Genomic DNA, 14,888 nt, shown 5'->3' with positions numbered 1-14,888 from the left:
ATCAGAACCTCGGAGATTGGGACATCGGCACATCAGAATATCGAGATATCAAAGGACTAGGAAATTGACATATTATAACTTATTAACTAAGGTAATCTAAGAAGTTGCGATGTCCAACAACTCTGATAGCATTAAAAAGGGTCGAGTATTGCCAAAGAATATTAACAAAGGATTTCATTGCAAAACCAAAGGTTGACTTTTCCATCTTCTCTCTCCTCCAGTAGGACACATGGAAACATGAGATTGGCTCTGATAAGATACAGTGTCATCTGACACCAGCATGACATTGTAGTATGATAGGACATGTGGTTGGTTGATTCAACGATATTGGGTGTCCAAATGTGCTAGATCCAGGTGACATGTGTCATCACTATAAAGATGCCACGTGGAGTGATGACGTCATATCATAGGTTGGCATATCAGAGGGTGAATGCCTTAGAACTCTAGGGTAGATGGTTATGGAAAAGTTTCGATGGAGGGGGTTTATGATATTGTGTTGGCTCTTGGTCATGTAAAACCAAAAAACAAAGACCATAGATATGTAGGGGAAGATTGGCCCCTGGTAGGAACAAAATGCCTTAGAATATAAAAGCTAAGCTGCAGGTCACAACTATCGGTTCCATGGAGGAGAAATCCTCAAGGATCCTAGCGTCAGAGGAGGTAAAGACACCGGGACTAAGAAGAATCATAACACTTCACCACTTTGAAGCTATGATAAGGAGTTTCTCTGATAAGGAAGTACAAGAGATTTAAAGGATGTATGAGTTGAAAACTGTGAATTTGAATGCAGGTACAAAGGAGTTGGTAGTTAGAAGGGACTAAACCTGCAGAAGACTATGTATTAAGAAATCGAGGGAAACATTTGTAACAGAGACTAATTTGTGAGAATGAAGGAAGAAATCGGTTGCTTCATGTGCATGAATGGTTGTGTTAAATGAGAATAGAGTGGTCACCTATGTGATCTGTCAAATATCTATGGAGAAATAAATAAGAATGGGACTCTAGGAGGAGTGTGTAGGTCACTTGGGAATCAATTTCTTCGCATGAAGCTCTATGCAATCAGATGATAAATGACTGCAAGTTATATCTCTGTCTTGAGTCTCCATTTTGTCCATTTTTTATAATGTTCTAAGGCCTTACTCCCCCCTATTTTGAACTCTTTTTGACCCTTCATGACTCTCTTTTTTCCATATCCTATGTGTTTTGACCAAAAGGGTGTTGTGGGCTTTAAGGTATGAAAATTAGTCTAAAAAGTATCATTTCACTTTATTCTTGAGTATTTCTGAAGTTAAATGATACCTAATCAAATTACCTACAACTTCAAGAGTGTTGAACGAAAATTATGCATATCACCTATATTCCGAAGTAGTTCCATGATTTCCTGCAGAGTCGCTGATTTTGTATAGATACGTCGATTTCTTGTAACTGCTTTGATTTCCTGTAATAATCTTAATGGTTGAGTATATTTTGGTCAGCCTCAAAGAGAATGAAAACATGGGTTTTGTCAAGAAATTCGTCTACATGGATGTTGTCCTATTGACTGCCTCAAAACTACCACCAAAACCACCCAAATCTTCATACCTCATATGGACAACCGTAGTGGGAAACTGCAGGAATTTACAGGGTAAGCTCCTAAGATAGAACACCAAAGGACACCGCTCACAAACAGATCACAGATCAATACACCAGTATTTTTGACGTGGTTAAAACCCTCAAACAGGGAAACAGTCCACAGCCTGAGCCAACGTAGCCACTTCAGGAAATTTATTAATAAAAGAATGAAAATTTACATAAGCTTCTCTCATGGACAGTTACCCTACAAATGATCCTCCATGCTCTTTAAATAGAGATCATGGACCAATCGGGTGTTAAGCCATGGATCAAGTGTCGGTAATACCGAGGAGAGAATGAACCGTCGGATCACTACATATCATGGCCGTTGGATTGTAAGTTACAAAATGTACATAGTAAAGAAACACACTTTGCCTAACTCTATACTAAACCAAGTTATACTTAACTATTTCCTATGTGTCGGAATATCCTAACATTCCCCCTTAAGAACAACTTGCGATAGGATTGAAGGATTTACAAATATGGCACAATAGGAGAAGGAAGGAGGCACTAGAGCCTATCCCCCCTTAGTGACAACTTCCTGAACTCCAACCATAAATCGAAGTTTAGTAAACTTCACCTCTGTGAGAGCCTTTGTAAAGATGTCTGCAACTTGATCATCTGTTGAACAATATTGCACTTCAAGAACATGGTCGTGAATGAGCTTTCTGATGAAGTGCATGTGCAGTTCAATGTGTTTGCTGCGCTGATGTTGGATTGGATCTTTGCATAGTTGAATGGCACTTTGATTATCACACCAAAGTGTAGTCGGATGTTGTTGCTAAAAGCCAAACTCTGACAGGATCTGACGAAGCCACAAGGCTTCCTTACTAGCTTCTACAGCACCACGATACTCTGCTTTTGCTAAAGAAAGAGAAATGACACCTTGTTTCTTGCAAGCCCATGTAATAGGTCCTAAACCAAGAGTGAACACATAACCTGCAGTAGACTTTCGATCATGAGGGTCACTAGCCCAATCGGAATCAGTGAAACCAACCAATAGAGGAGATGCTTCGGCACTGTAATGAATCCAAAACTGAACTGTACCTCGAACATAACGAAGTATTCTTTTAGCTACTTTCCAATGAATTTCATGTGGGTTTTCCATAAACCGAGCAGCAAGGCCAATAGCAAAGGAAAGGTCAGGACGAGTATGGGTTAGATACAAAAGTTTTCCTACAAGTTGACGGTATAAGGTAGCATCAACTTCAGGAGAAGTACAAGTGACTGAAAGCTTGACTCTAGACTAAAAGGGAGAAGGGGCTGGCTTACAGTCTTCCATGTGAAAATGGCATAGAATATCATAGGCATACTTGGACTGGGAAAGGGAAATACCTTCCTTGGATTGCAAGACTTGAAGACCAAGAAAATAATGTAAGTTTCCTAAATCTGTCATTTCAAACTTCCTTTTAAGGCTAGACTTCACATGGTTTATAAGGTTGGGATCACTACCAGTCAGGATAAGATCATCAACATAAAGAACAAGAATGATAAGAGACTTGCCCACTTTCTTGGTGTAGACAGTATGTCAGAATGACACCTAGAAAAGTCATTTTCTAAAAGAAAGTTATCCATTTTGGCATACCAAGCTCAAGGAGCTTGCTTGAGACCATAAAGGGATTTCTTAAGCCGACATACAAGGCTGGAGTCTGTTTGTATAAAGCCAATAGGTTGTTCCATATAGATTTCTTCATGCAAGTCCCCATGCAAGAAGGCAGATTTAACATCCATCTGATGGAATTCCCATTTGAAAGAGGCAGCAAGGGAAAGAACAAGGCGGATAGAGTTCATTTTGGCAATAGGGGAGAAGGTTTCAGTGTAGTCAATGCCTTCAACTTGTGAAAAACCCTTAGCAACAAGACGAGATTTATGTTTATCAACTTTCCCATCTGGTCCATACTTGGTTCTGTAAACCCATTTGCATCTAACAAGTTTTCGTCCCTTTGGTAGAGGAACAAGATCCCATGTATCATTTGCCAATAATGAATGATATTCTTCATTCATAGCTGCTTCCCAATCTGGATGGCCTAAAAGCTTCTGCAAAGGTGTCAGGATCATAATTCACTGAAGCTTGAGCCAGTAAAGAAGAGGCTCTATCAAATTGAGAACGAGTACGTCACTGATCTGTAGGATCATCGGCAAGATCACCTGCTGAAGGAGCACAGACCCATTTTGGAAGCTGAGGAGCTGAAGGAGGATCCTGAGAAGGTAGGGGAGGATTTTCATCCTCGCTTTCATCATATGAATAAGAAATATTTTGAAAAGTAGAAGAGATAGGGAGAGGTGGCACATCCGCCGAACTAGGCTCGTAGGCCGATATATTTTCAGCAAACTTTACATCTCTTCTAATGATAACATTTTTGGACTTAAGTGGAATAAGTCTATATCCTTTAACATCTTCAGAATATCCAACAAAAACACATTTTTCACTCTTAGGTTCTAAAGCTTTATGTTTCTCATCTGGAATATGGGCCCATTCTTCACTTCCAAAAACACGAAAGTGACTTACATCTGGTTTAATTGAGCTCCATGCTTCTTCTGGAGTGATATTCTTTAAAACCTTAGTAGGAGTGCGATTTATTATGTAATTTGCACAGTTAATTGCTTCTGCCCAAAAATTAAGACCATGTCCTTTAGATTGAAGCATACAATTAGCCATTTCATTTAAGGTGCGATTCTTCCTTTCAGCTACAACATTTCGTTGTGGAGTATATGGAATAGTATGTTGCATTTGAATTCCATTCTCAGTGCAAAAGTTGATGAATTTTTTGTTAACATATTCTCCGCCATTATCAGATCTTAGCTTAAGAATTTGATGTCCAGATTGTTTTTCAACAAAGGCCTTAAAGGCCAAGAACATGTTAAATACTTCACTCTTGAGTTTTAAGAAGTATACCCAAGTGCGTCTGAAGAAATCATCAATGAAAGTTAAGAGATACTTGTAGCCAGAGAATGAAACAACTGGAAGTGGACCACATAAATCACTATGCACGAGCTGTAAAGGGGATGAGGCATGCCAAGAGGCACGTTTTTCAAAACTATCCTGATGATGTTTTCCGAGTACACATCCAGAACAAACACCATCTCTGCAAGATACCATTGGAAGACCTGTCACCATATTTTCTTTACATAGATTCTGAAGGGAGCAATAGTTTAAGTGACCAAATCGCTCATGTGAAAGTTTGCTCACTTCATCGTTATGAGCAACAAATATTGAGGGAAGATTTGATGACCCAAAGTTGTGAAACTTATACAACCTTGTAGAATCATGTTATGAAACCAGCTCAAGAAAAGATAGAAAAGATAGATCAACGCCTTAGAATTCAGCCTCTTCGAGGGGGCAACCTCCTTTACATTACATAAATGAACAATTCTTGGATGATACAAATGACAAAACCTCCTTTCTATATATAGGAGTCTAAGGAGTCACAATATAATCCAGCCGACCTAACAATAATAATATAAAGCCACAAAAATAACAATAGAGGGATTCTATGGCACACAGAAATAACAATATGGGGGTAATAGGGGCACAACAATATAAATAAGGGGTATAACTACAATAGTAATGGGGTAATCACTAGTATTATAGGGACCCAACATGCCCCTCTCCTTCAAAAAAGTGTTGTCCTCAACGCTTGAGTAGTTCTGGATACTTCTGCATAAAATTCTCATCCTCCCATGTGGAATCTTCAGCGGATAAGTTCTTCCACTTGATAAGATACTCTGAAATTGATCGATTTCGTAGCTGTCGAGTTCTTGTTTCTGTGACTGCTTCCGGTTCCAATATAATTTTTCCTTCCTCGTCAAGTTCTGGCAATATTGTTTGAATTGGGAGCTTGTCACCTATAACCTTCTTTAAACATGAAACATGGAAAACTGGGTGCAATCGAGAAGCTGCAGGAAGCTCCAATTTGTATGCCATAGTACCAATCTTTTGCAACACCTTGTACGGACCATAATACTTTGGTGATAATTTATTATCCTTCTTAGCTTGCTTTAGGGACATTTGCTTATATGGTTGTAGCCGTAGGAATACCCAATCACCTACATCAAAACTTCTTTCACTGCGATGTTGATCTGCCTGTTGTTTCATTCTATTTTGTGCCAACACGAGGTTATCCTTTAAGAGTTGGAGGACTTGTTGTTGATGTTCGATGTGATGTTCCACTGCCTGAACCTTAGAATTTTCTCTTAAATATGATGTGATGGATGGTGGTTGATACCCATAAAGTGCCATAAATGGGGTCATTTTTGTTGCTGTATGGAAGGAAGTGTTATACCACCATTCAGCCAGAGGCAACCATTTGACCCATTGTGTCTGTTTATCAGATACAAAGCAACGAAGATATCCTTCCAAACATTTGTTTACTATCTCAGTTTGCCCATCAGATTGAGGATGATAAGATGAGCTATGAGCTAACTGAGTACCAAGACAAGAAAATAATTCTGTCCAAAAATTTCCAGTGAAAATGGGATCTCTGTCACTTACAATAATCTTTGGGTTTCCATGTAGCTTTTGAACTGTTTCCATAAATGCAGTAGAAACTGTACTGGCTTTAAATGGATGTGATAATGCACAAAAGTGTGCATACTTGGTAAGTCTGTCAACTACCACCATGATGACACTCTTTCCCTCAGACTTGGGTAAACCTGTGATAAAATCCATTGAAACCTCCTCCCAACGTTGGCTTGGAATGGATAAAGGTTGTAATAGACCCGGTGTCTTAATTGTTTCAACTTTATTTTGTTGGCAAACCAAACATTCCGCCACAAACTTTTGAATATCTGATTTAAGGCCATCCCAAAAAAATTCCTTCTTAACCCTGTGGTAAGTTTTTAAAAATCCTGAGTGCCCTCCTAAGGGAGAAGTGTGCAATTCCATAAGAATCTTTTGTTTTAGCTGGGAATTCTTACAGAGGTATAAGCGATCTTTGTACCATAACGAATCATTTTGCCAGCTAAATGTATCAGAAGTACTGGAATCTTGTTGTAGCTTTCGAATAAGTGCCCACACTTCTTCGTCATTCTTCCATTCCTCCCTTGCTTCGTTTATCCAATCTGGTTGGATAATAGAAATGGCACACAACAATGCTTCCACATCCTCATCCTTTCTTGAGAGTGCATCTGCCACCACATTTTGCTTCCCTTTTTTGTAGATGATTTCAAAGTCATAACCCAACATCTTTGTGACCCACTTTTGTTGCTCTTCAGAGGATAATCTTTGTTCTAAAAAGTATTTAAGGCTATCATGATCCGTTTTTACCTTGAAGTGTCTTCCCATTAGGTAGGGTCGCCATTTCTTAAGTGCATGGAGTATTGCCAACATTTCCTTCTCATAAATAGCTTTGCTTAAAAACTTTCCCTTGATTGGACGACTTTCAAAAGCAATGGGTCTTTCATCTTGCATTAGAACAGCACCAATTCCATTTCCTGAAGCATCACATTCCACAATAAAGGTTTTTGTGAAGTCCGGTGTAGCTAAGACCGGTGCTTGGCACATTGCCTCTTTAAGATGTTCAAAGGCCTTTGTTGCTTCCGGAGTCCATGAAAATGAATCTTTCTTCAATAATGTTGTTAGAGGTGCTGCTATTCTCCCATAATTCTTAACAAACTTGCGATAATACCCTGTCAACCCAAGAAATCCTCGCAGATGCTTTATGGATGTGGGGATTTTCCATTCCTTAATGGCTTTAATTTTGCTAGGGTCTACCTTAACTCCTTCATGAGATACAATATGACCCAAATATTCCACCTCCTGGACTCCAAAGAAACATTTGGATCTTTTTGCATATAATTGTTTCTCCTCCAATAGTTGTAGCACCCTGTCAACATGTTCAACATGATCCTTCCAAGACTTGCTGTAGATTAGTATATCATCAAAAAATACTAACACAAATTTTCTAAGGAATGGTTTGAAAATTGAATTCATCAAACCTTGAAATGTTGAAGGTGCATTGGTAAGGCCAAAAGGCATGACCAAAAATTCATAATGACCCTCATGAGTTCTAAATGCCGTTTTTGGAATGTCTTCAATCTTCATTCTGATTTGATGATATCCCGAACGAAGATCCAACTTGGTGAAGTAAATTGATCCATGCAATTCATCCAGTAATTCATCAATGACAGGAATGGGGAACTTATCTTTAATAGTGAGCTTGTTGAGCTCCCTATAATCCGGACACATGCGCCATGATCCATCCTTCTTGTGCACCAATACTACTGGAGCTGAGAAAGAACTTTGACTCGGTTGAATTATACCAGCCTCTAGCATTTCTGCAACCATACGTTCAATTTCACTTTTTTGGACATAGGGATATCTGTACGGCCTGATGTTTGGAGGAACACTTCCTGGAATCAGATGAATAGCATGATCATGATCACGCATAGGTGGGAGACCTTTGGGAGTCTCAAATACCTTGGAATGATTGTCCAGGACTTTTTGGAGATCTGGAGAAATAGATGATTCCAATGTGGAAACATCTAGCGAACATAATTGTGCAATTACACCTCTTTGCTCCTTTTTTAGAAGCTTTGTCATACCATTAGAGCTGATTATCTTTCCTGGTTTCCCTGCAATACCCCTTAATTCAACTTCCTTTCCTTCCGTAGAAAATTTGATGAAAAGTTCTTGAAAATTAAAAGCTATTGTACCCAAGGATTGTAGCCATTGGACTCCTAGTACAACATCAGCACCTCCCATTGGAATGGAAAGCATTGGGCTAGTCAATACATATTCTCCCATGGATAGCTTGATATTATGGCACTTTCCAGAGCAATTTATTGTTCCTCCATTTGCAATCATCACTTGACACTCTGGTGCTGGATATAGGAAGCAATTCAATTCTTTTGCTACCCTACAATGAATAAAATTGTGGGTGCTTCCTGAATCAATCAACACTATTACCTTTTTCTTCTTGATTTGTCCTTCTATCTTGATGGTTTGAGGAGTGGTAATCTAGGCTTTGTTCCTGGAGTATATCTTCTTCTTTTGACCTTTCTTGCTCCTTTTCTTCTTCCTCTTCACAATCTATGTAGAATAATTTCTTCTCAGCACACTTATGACCTTTAGTGTATTTGCTATCACAACTGTAACAAAGCCCTTTTGCTCTTTTTTCTTCCAATTGTTGTGGTGTCAACCTTATAGGTTGTGGAAGACTAGGGGCAACAACACTTCCGTCTTTATAGTTGTGAGTGGTATGCTTCCTGGTTGCCATAATTTTGCTTTCCATTTTTCTTGCTAACCTGAATGCCTTCTCTAATGAATCAGGTTCCCAAAGGCGAACATCATGTTGGATATTATCCTTTAAAGACCCTATGAACACATCAATCCTATGCTCCTCTGGAATATCTTTTACCCTTATGTTCAATTTTTGGAACTCCTCAATGTGCTCCATTATTGAACCCTTTTGTTTGAGACTTATCAATTGGCTAAAAAAAGTGTTGCTTTTTGTATCCTCATAATGTGCTATCAATTCTTCCGTAAAAATTGCCCAAGTGATAAATTGTTTACGAGAGCAAAGCCATTGATACCATACAAACTGATTTGGTTCCAAATATACAGTTGCCATACGTACCTTTTGTGTGTTTTGCACATTATTGAGATCGAAGAATTGCTCCATCTGTAATATCCATGTGGCGGGATCCTTGCCATCAAACTTCCTCATATCGATTTTTGGAATATGGTGATTCTTCGATCCAACATTAGCATCTATGGAATCATGATTAACATTTCTTTTGTTCTCATCATGAGTTTCCTTTACTACCTTTTCACCATTAGTGACCCTTTCTTGTAGCAACTTCTTCAATTCTTCCATGTCTGTCTTCAAATCTATCTTCAAATCATCCATCTTAGCTTCCCTACCCTTTATCTTAGATTCCACGCCATTTATCTTAGATTCCACACCACTTATCTTAGCTTCTGTTAGCTTTTGTGAGCGTGACATTTGTTGCACTTGTTCTTGTAATTTTGATATATCATGTAGCATTTCTTCCTCTTCTTCATGAGTCATGCTAGAGCTTTCAGGTTCCTTACTAGGTGTTTGCATTTTCTTTCCTCGGGGCATCAGTTACCGATAATAATGCTTTACTATGCCCTTTGAATTCCGTTAAACCAAGCTTACACAAAAATTAAAAAAAAAAACTACACACCTTTTTTCACTTTATAGAAGCCTGATATTGAATCTGATGTATCTCTGTAATTTTGAATCATCCAGTTCTGAAATTGCTACCTGTAGTAGCCTTCTGCATCCTCTTTCCAATGCCACAAGTCTGAGCCAAATTGGATTCTCCAAGGAAGAGTTATGTGAAATCTCCCACAGTGACTTGCTTTTAGACTGGTTCAGTAGAGCGAACTTGTACGACGTGCCACGAGTCACTGTTTCAACCTTTGAATCTAAAACACACACAAAGAAACTACAGTCCGTCCTCTTTCTGTACCTTCTTACGAAATTTCAATCCGATCCCCAGAGAGAAAGTTATGACGATTTTCCCCAGGTCACCTGTTTTGAATGTAATTCAGGAGTCTGCAAAAAGACCAACTTCCTCAGATCATATCTCCACAAATATCGCGCGAAAAGCTCTGAAATTTGGACCCAAGGTTCAGCACGATTTCTTCTCAAATGGGTTTTTTTTGCGACTTCTGAAACGTCACAGAAAAAAAGTTATAGCGAAAATTCCACGATGACCTGTTTGGAGCAGCGAAACCCTAGAATCCAAAGCTCTGATACCAAATGTTATGAAACCAGCTCAAGAAAAGATAGAAAAGATAGATCAACGCCTTAGAATTCAGCCTCTTCGAGGGGGAAACCTCCTTTACATTACATAAATGAACAATTCTTGGATGATACAAATGACAAAACCTCCTTTCTATATATAGGAGTCTAAGGAGTCACAATATAATCCAGCCGACCTAACAATAATAATATAAAGCCACAAAAATAACAATAGAGGGATTCTATGGGGCACAGAAATAACAATATGGGGGTAATAGGGGCACAACAATATAAATAAGGGGTATAACTACAATAGTAATGGGGTAATCACTAGTATTATAGGGACCCAACAAATCATCAGCAATGCCAGTAGCTAAAATCTATCTGGGATCTCTTAGGTCCTTAATTACAACATCGTGAGGTGAAAATTCAACGATTTTACCTTCACCTGAATGAGTTATCTAGTATACAGATAGAAGGTTGCAGGATAAGGTTGGAACACATAATACATCATTAAATTGACCATTGTCTATATGAACAGTTCCAGTCCCTACAACACTAAGAGGTCTATCATCACCAACATATATATTTTTGGTGTTACAATCATTTAAAGAAGAAAACATGGCTTTGTTTTTGGCCATGTGATAAGAAGATCCAGAATCAATGAGCCACTCATGAGAATGAGAAGAAGAAGATACATTTAGTGCATAGCCAGACCGAGATGCTTGACAACCACATGCAGAAAGTGTTATTCCTGAAGATGAAGTTGAAGTTGAAGAGTGCTCCAAATGGATGTTATGCTTCTTCATTGCTGCTTCCAAGGCTTCCATCTTCTTAAAGCATTTGGATTCTAAGTGGCCATCTTGATTACAAAAGTTGCAATGTCTATCAGTCTTCTTCCCTTTGTTTTTATTTGTCTTATCATTTTGTTGAAATGATTTTTCATTTTGAGGTTGAAATTGCTTAGGACCCTTGTTTGGTTTAGGACCATTCCTTTTAGGATACAACTTCTTAGTATTCTTTGAATTTTGTTGCTGTTGAGCGGCTAACGCTTTCTTAGAAGAGTTTCCAAGATTAAGAAGACCAAGGTGTAAGAGTTTTTCTTGTTCTCTTATTAAAGAATCACAAAAGGAATCAAAGGAAGGGGACTTGTAGGCTTGTCCTTGAGAAATGAAGGCTTCTCTTGTAGAATGGAAGGTGGAAACAAACACAGAATAGGCTGGTCGCAACTTAGTAAGAATGGAATAGATAAGGCTACTATCTTCTTTCTTAACCTTAACACCTTCCAAGAGAAGTCTAAGGGTCTTGAACTTGGACAAAAAATCTTCAATGCAAGAAAAATTATTGGGGTCCAATGTAAGCAACTCATTTTCAAGTTGATGGGCTTTAAGTTCATTTTTAATTCCAAAAACTTTAGTGATCTGTTTCATTGCTTCCTCAGGAGTATCAAGTTCTGCAATATGGAATCTAAGATCCGGAAAAATAGACATCCCTATCAACCCTCGTGCTTGATTTTTCCTATTTTCCCATTTAGCTGCCTTATCTCCATCTTTCGGTTTGGTTTCTTGGCCTGAGGCTATTTTGTAGAGACCTTTACTTCTAAGTAAATCCACAATGTAGGACCACCATTGGAAGTAGTTGGTGTTGTCAAGAATAACTTGGCATGGACTTTCCATTTTAACAGAAACTGAAGCTATAAATGCTGAAACTAAGTGTTCCAATGGAAATATCTCGAAAAATTAGGCTGGTTCAAAAAAAACAGCTCTGAAAATGGCTTCCGAATGAAGAAGTTATGGCTTTTTGAAGAAAATTTGATGAAGATGCCAACGAAGTGCGGGAATGTGCAGAAATGAATGATAATGTTATAAAAAAAATCAGCCCCCTTTCCAAACTTAATCTAATTAGCTCAACAAAAAGAAGACTTGAACTCAAGACCTCTACTCTCATAAAGTAGCTTTGGACCAAGTGAGCTAAACTAAAAGTCTAGTAATTTTTGGAAAAGAGGAAGGCGTTTTTTTTTAGTTGCTGAAGCTTTGGGCTGCGTGCTTACTTGAGAAAGGGTCTTTTTCCCTACAAAAAAACACAAAACCCAACATGGACATACAACAAAAAAACTAACCTTATGGTTCAAAGTTAGCTTTAGCCGAAAACTAAATATTTTTCTCAAAGTTTCTGATTTTTTGAGATCACACTAAGGCGCGGAGAAAAAGAGCATACGCATGAGAAAAATCCTTCCTTTTTGTTTCTGATTTGCCCAGATCGCACAGAGTTGCGAGCAAAGAGCATACACAGAAGTGAAAGGTATAGATCCGGTAATTAAAAAAACAAAAAGCTAAATAAACTGAAATAAACAGAGAGAAAATAACTGTAAACTGCAAATAAACATTGTATACCTCTAGATCTTAAAAATGACGTAGCTAGGGCTGCTGGAAACCTTTTAGCATGAAATGAAAAGGGTTCCTCACTGGAACAGATGCTCTTAACACAATAGAGCAGTACTCTCGGCCCGAAAGTAGTCAGAAACAGTAGATCTAGGAAACGACAGTATGATGCAGTTCTACCGGCTTCAGATTTGGATCACCAATGGACGTGGCCCTCAAATAGCTCTGATACCATGTAGGAATTTATAGGGTAAGTTCCTCAGAAAGAACACCAAAGGACACCACTCACAAACAGATCATAGATCAATACACCAGTATTTTTGACGTGGTTAAAACCCTCAAAGAGGGAAACAGTCCATGGCTTGAGCCAACGCGGCCACTTCAGGCAATTTATTAATAAAATAAATAAATTTACATAAGCTTCTCTCATGGACGGTTACCCTACAAATGACCCTCCATGCTCTTTAAATAGAGATCATGGACCAATCGGGTGTTAAGCCATGGATCAAGTGTCGGTAATACCGAGGAGAGAATGAACCGTTGGATCACTACATATCGTGACCATCGGATTGTAAGTTACAAAATGTACATAGTAAAGAAACACACTTTGCCTAACTCTATATTAGACCAATTTATACTTAACTGTTTCCTATGTGTCGGAATATCCTAATAGACATAACCTCATCAACCCAACGAGATCAGTTTGATCCATGCTTTCAGTCATGGATGAAACTCAACATGCTTATTTTTATTTTGTTTTCCAGTTATTATTAGCAGATAGTTGCATTATTTCAGTTTTCCTAATTCGAGCAAGTTTATGCCTCTGTATTTGTATAAATACTTTCATGTTTCATTTGTAAAGGGAGGCTGATATACTAGACTTTGATACTACTGTAATACTTGTTAAGATTAATAAAAAGTTCATGTTCTGTTGATCTTGTTGTGTAAACTCCTTTAGTAGTTGAAGGAGTTGTGAGTAAGGGAGGGCCCCCTTTACTCACAACTCCCGTAGTTGTAGATTGTGTTCTTTTAATTATTTTCATGAGTTTATATTGTTATTACACAACTTTTGATTCCTCTTTTCTAATTTGTAGAAGCACATGTGTGATGATTAAATGATGAAACTTATGTGATGACTATGTTTGGAGTATTTGAGTAGGCTTTAACCTTACATTACAAATTTTTGAATTGATTCAATTGTTGTTTGATTGATCTATTATCCTTTTCTGATCCACATTAGCAATTTTCAAAGCTTTAGAGGAATGATTAAATATGCTCCATAACCTTTGCTGCTAAGTGTTGACGGGAAAAAGGGATATTGAATCTCTGTGTGTATGTGATTTCGCTTAGGAAAACACTTAAAGTATTAGCCCACATATATTTTGGGCAACATCTCATAAGGTTACCTACCCTTGGTTGATAATTGATGTCTGTCAAATTATAAGTCTATAATTTTCCCAAACATTTTGGCGTTGTTGCCGGGGAGGTGCTAAGGGATGATACTGAAAGTGTTTTAGTATTATTTCTTTTTGTTTAAGTTTTTTAGGACTGGAGGAGTTGAAGTGGTAAGACGTGGGGTAATGCCTCCGCACATGTAGAGATCAGAATTCACCAAAGCCCCATCCTGATTGTTTGGTAAGTAGAAGTTTTGATTTTTTTTTAAATGGGGGCCAATATAAATTTTCAAGTATTTTTAGTGGTGGTGTGAGCACCACTTCGTTCAGTAATAAACTGGAAGGGAAAAATAACTTTGTAAAGAACAAGGGCGAATCTAAACCAAGGACTGATGGTTCTAAATGGGGATCGACTACTAATCCTAAGAAGATCAATACCCCCACAAAAGAGAAGAATCCTTCTAACATAGAATCCTTTGTTTCTTCTCATTAAGAATCTCCTCTTATTAGGGGGAAATCATATTTTCTTAGTGGTTATCCTGAAGGGGATTCCTCTTCAACCCTATTCAAGAACTAGAGTTCCAAACAACTATTAGGTCCCTATAATACTAGTGATGCCCCCATCAATATTGTAGCTGTATCCCTTATTAATATTGTTATGCCCCTATTGCCCCCATATTTTTCTTACTGTGCCCCAAAGAATCCCTCTATAGTTATTTTTGTGCCTTTATATTATTATTGTTAGGTCGGCTTGGTTATATTGTGACCCCTTAGACTCCTATATATAG

This window comes from Pinus tabuliformis, chromosome 4_1, assembly GCF_031772625.1.
Source record: "Pinus tabuliformis cultivar Carrire ecotype Pingquan chromosome 4_1, CPIR1, whole genome shotgun sequence".
NCBI lineage: Eukaryota > Viridiplantae > Streptophyta > Pinopsida > Pinales > Pinaceae > Pinus > Pinus tabuliformis.
This window is presented reverse-complemented; position numbering follows the sequence as displayed.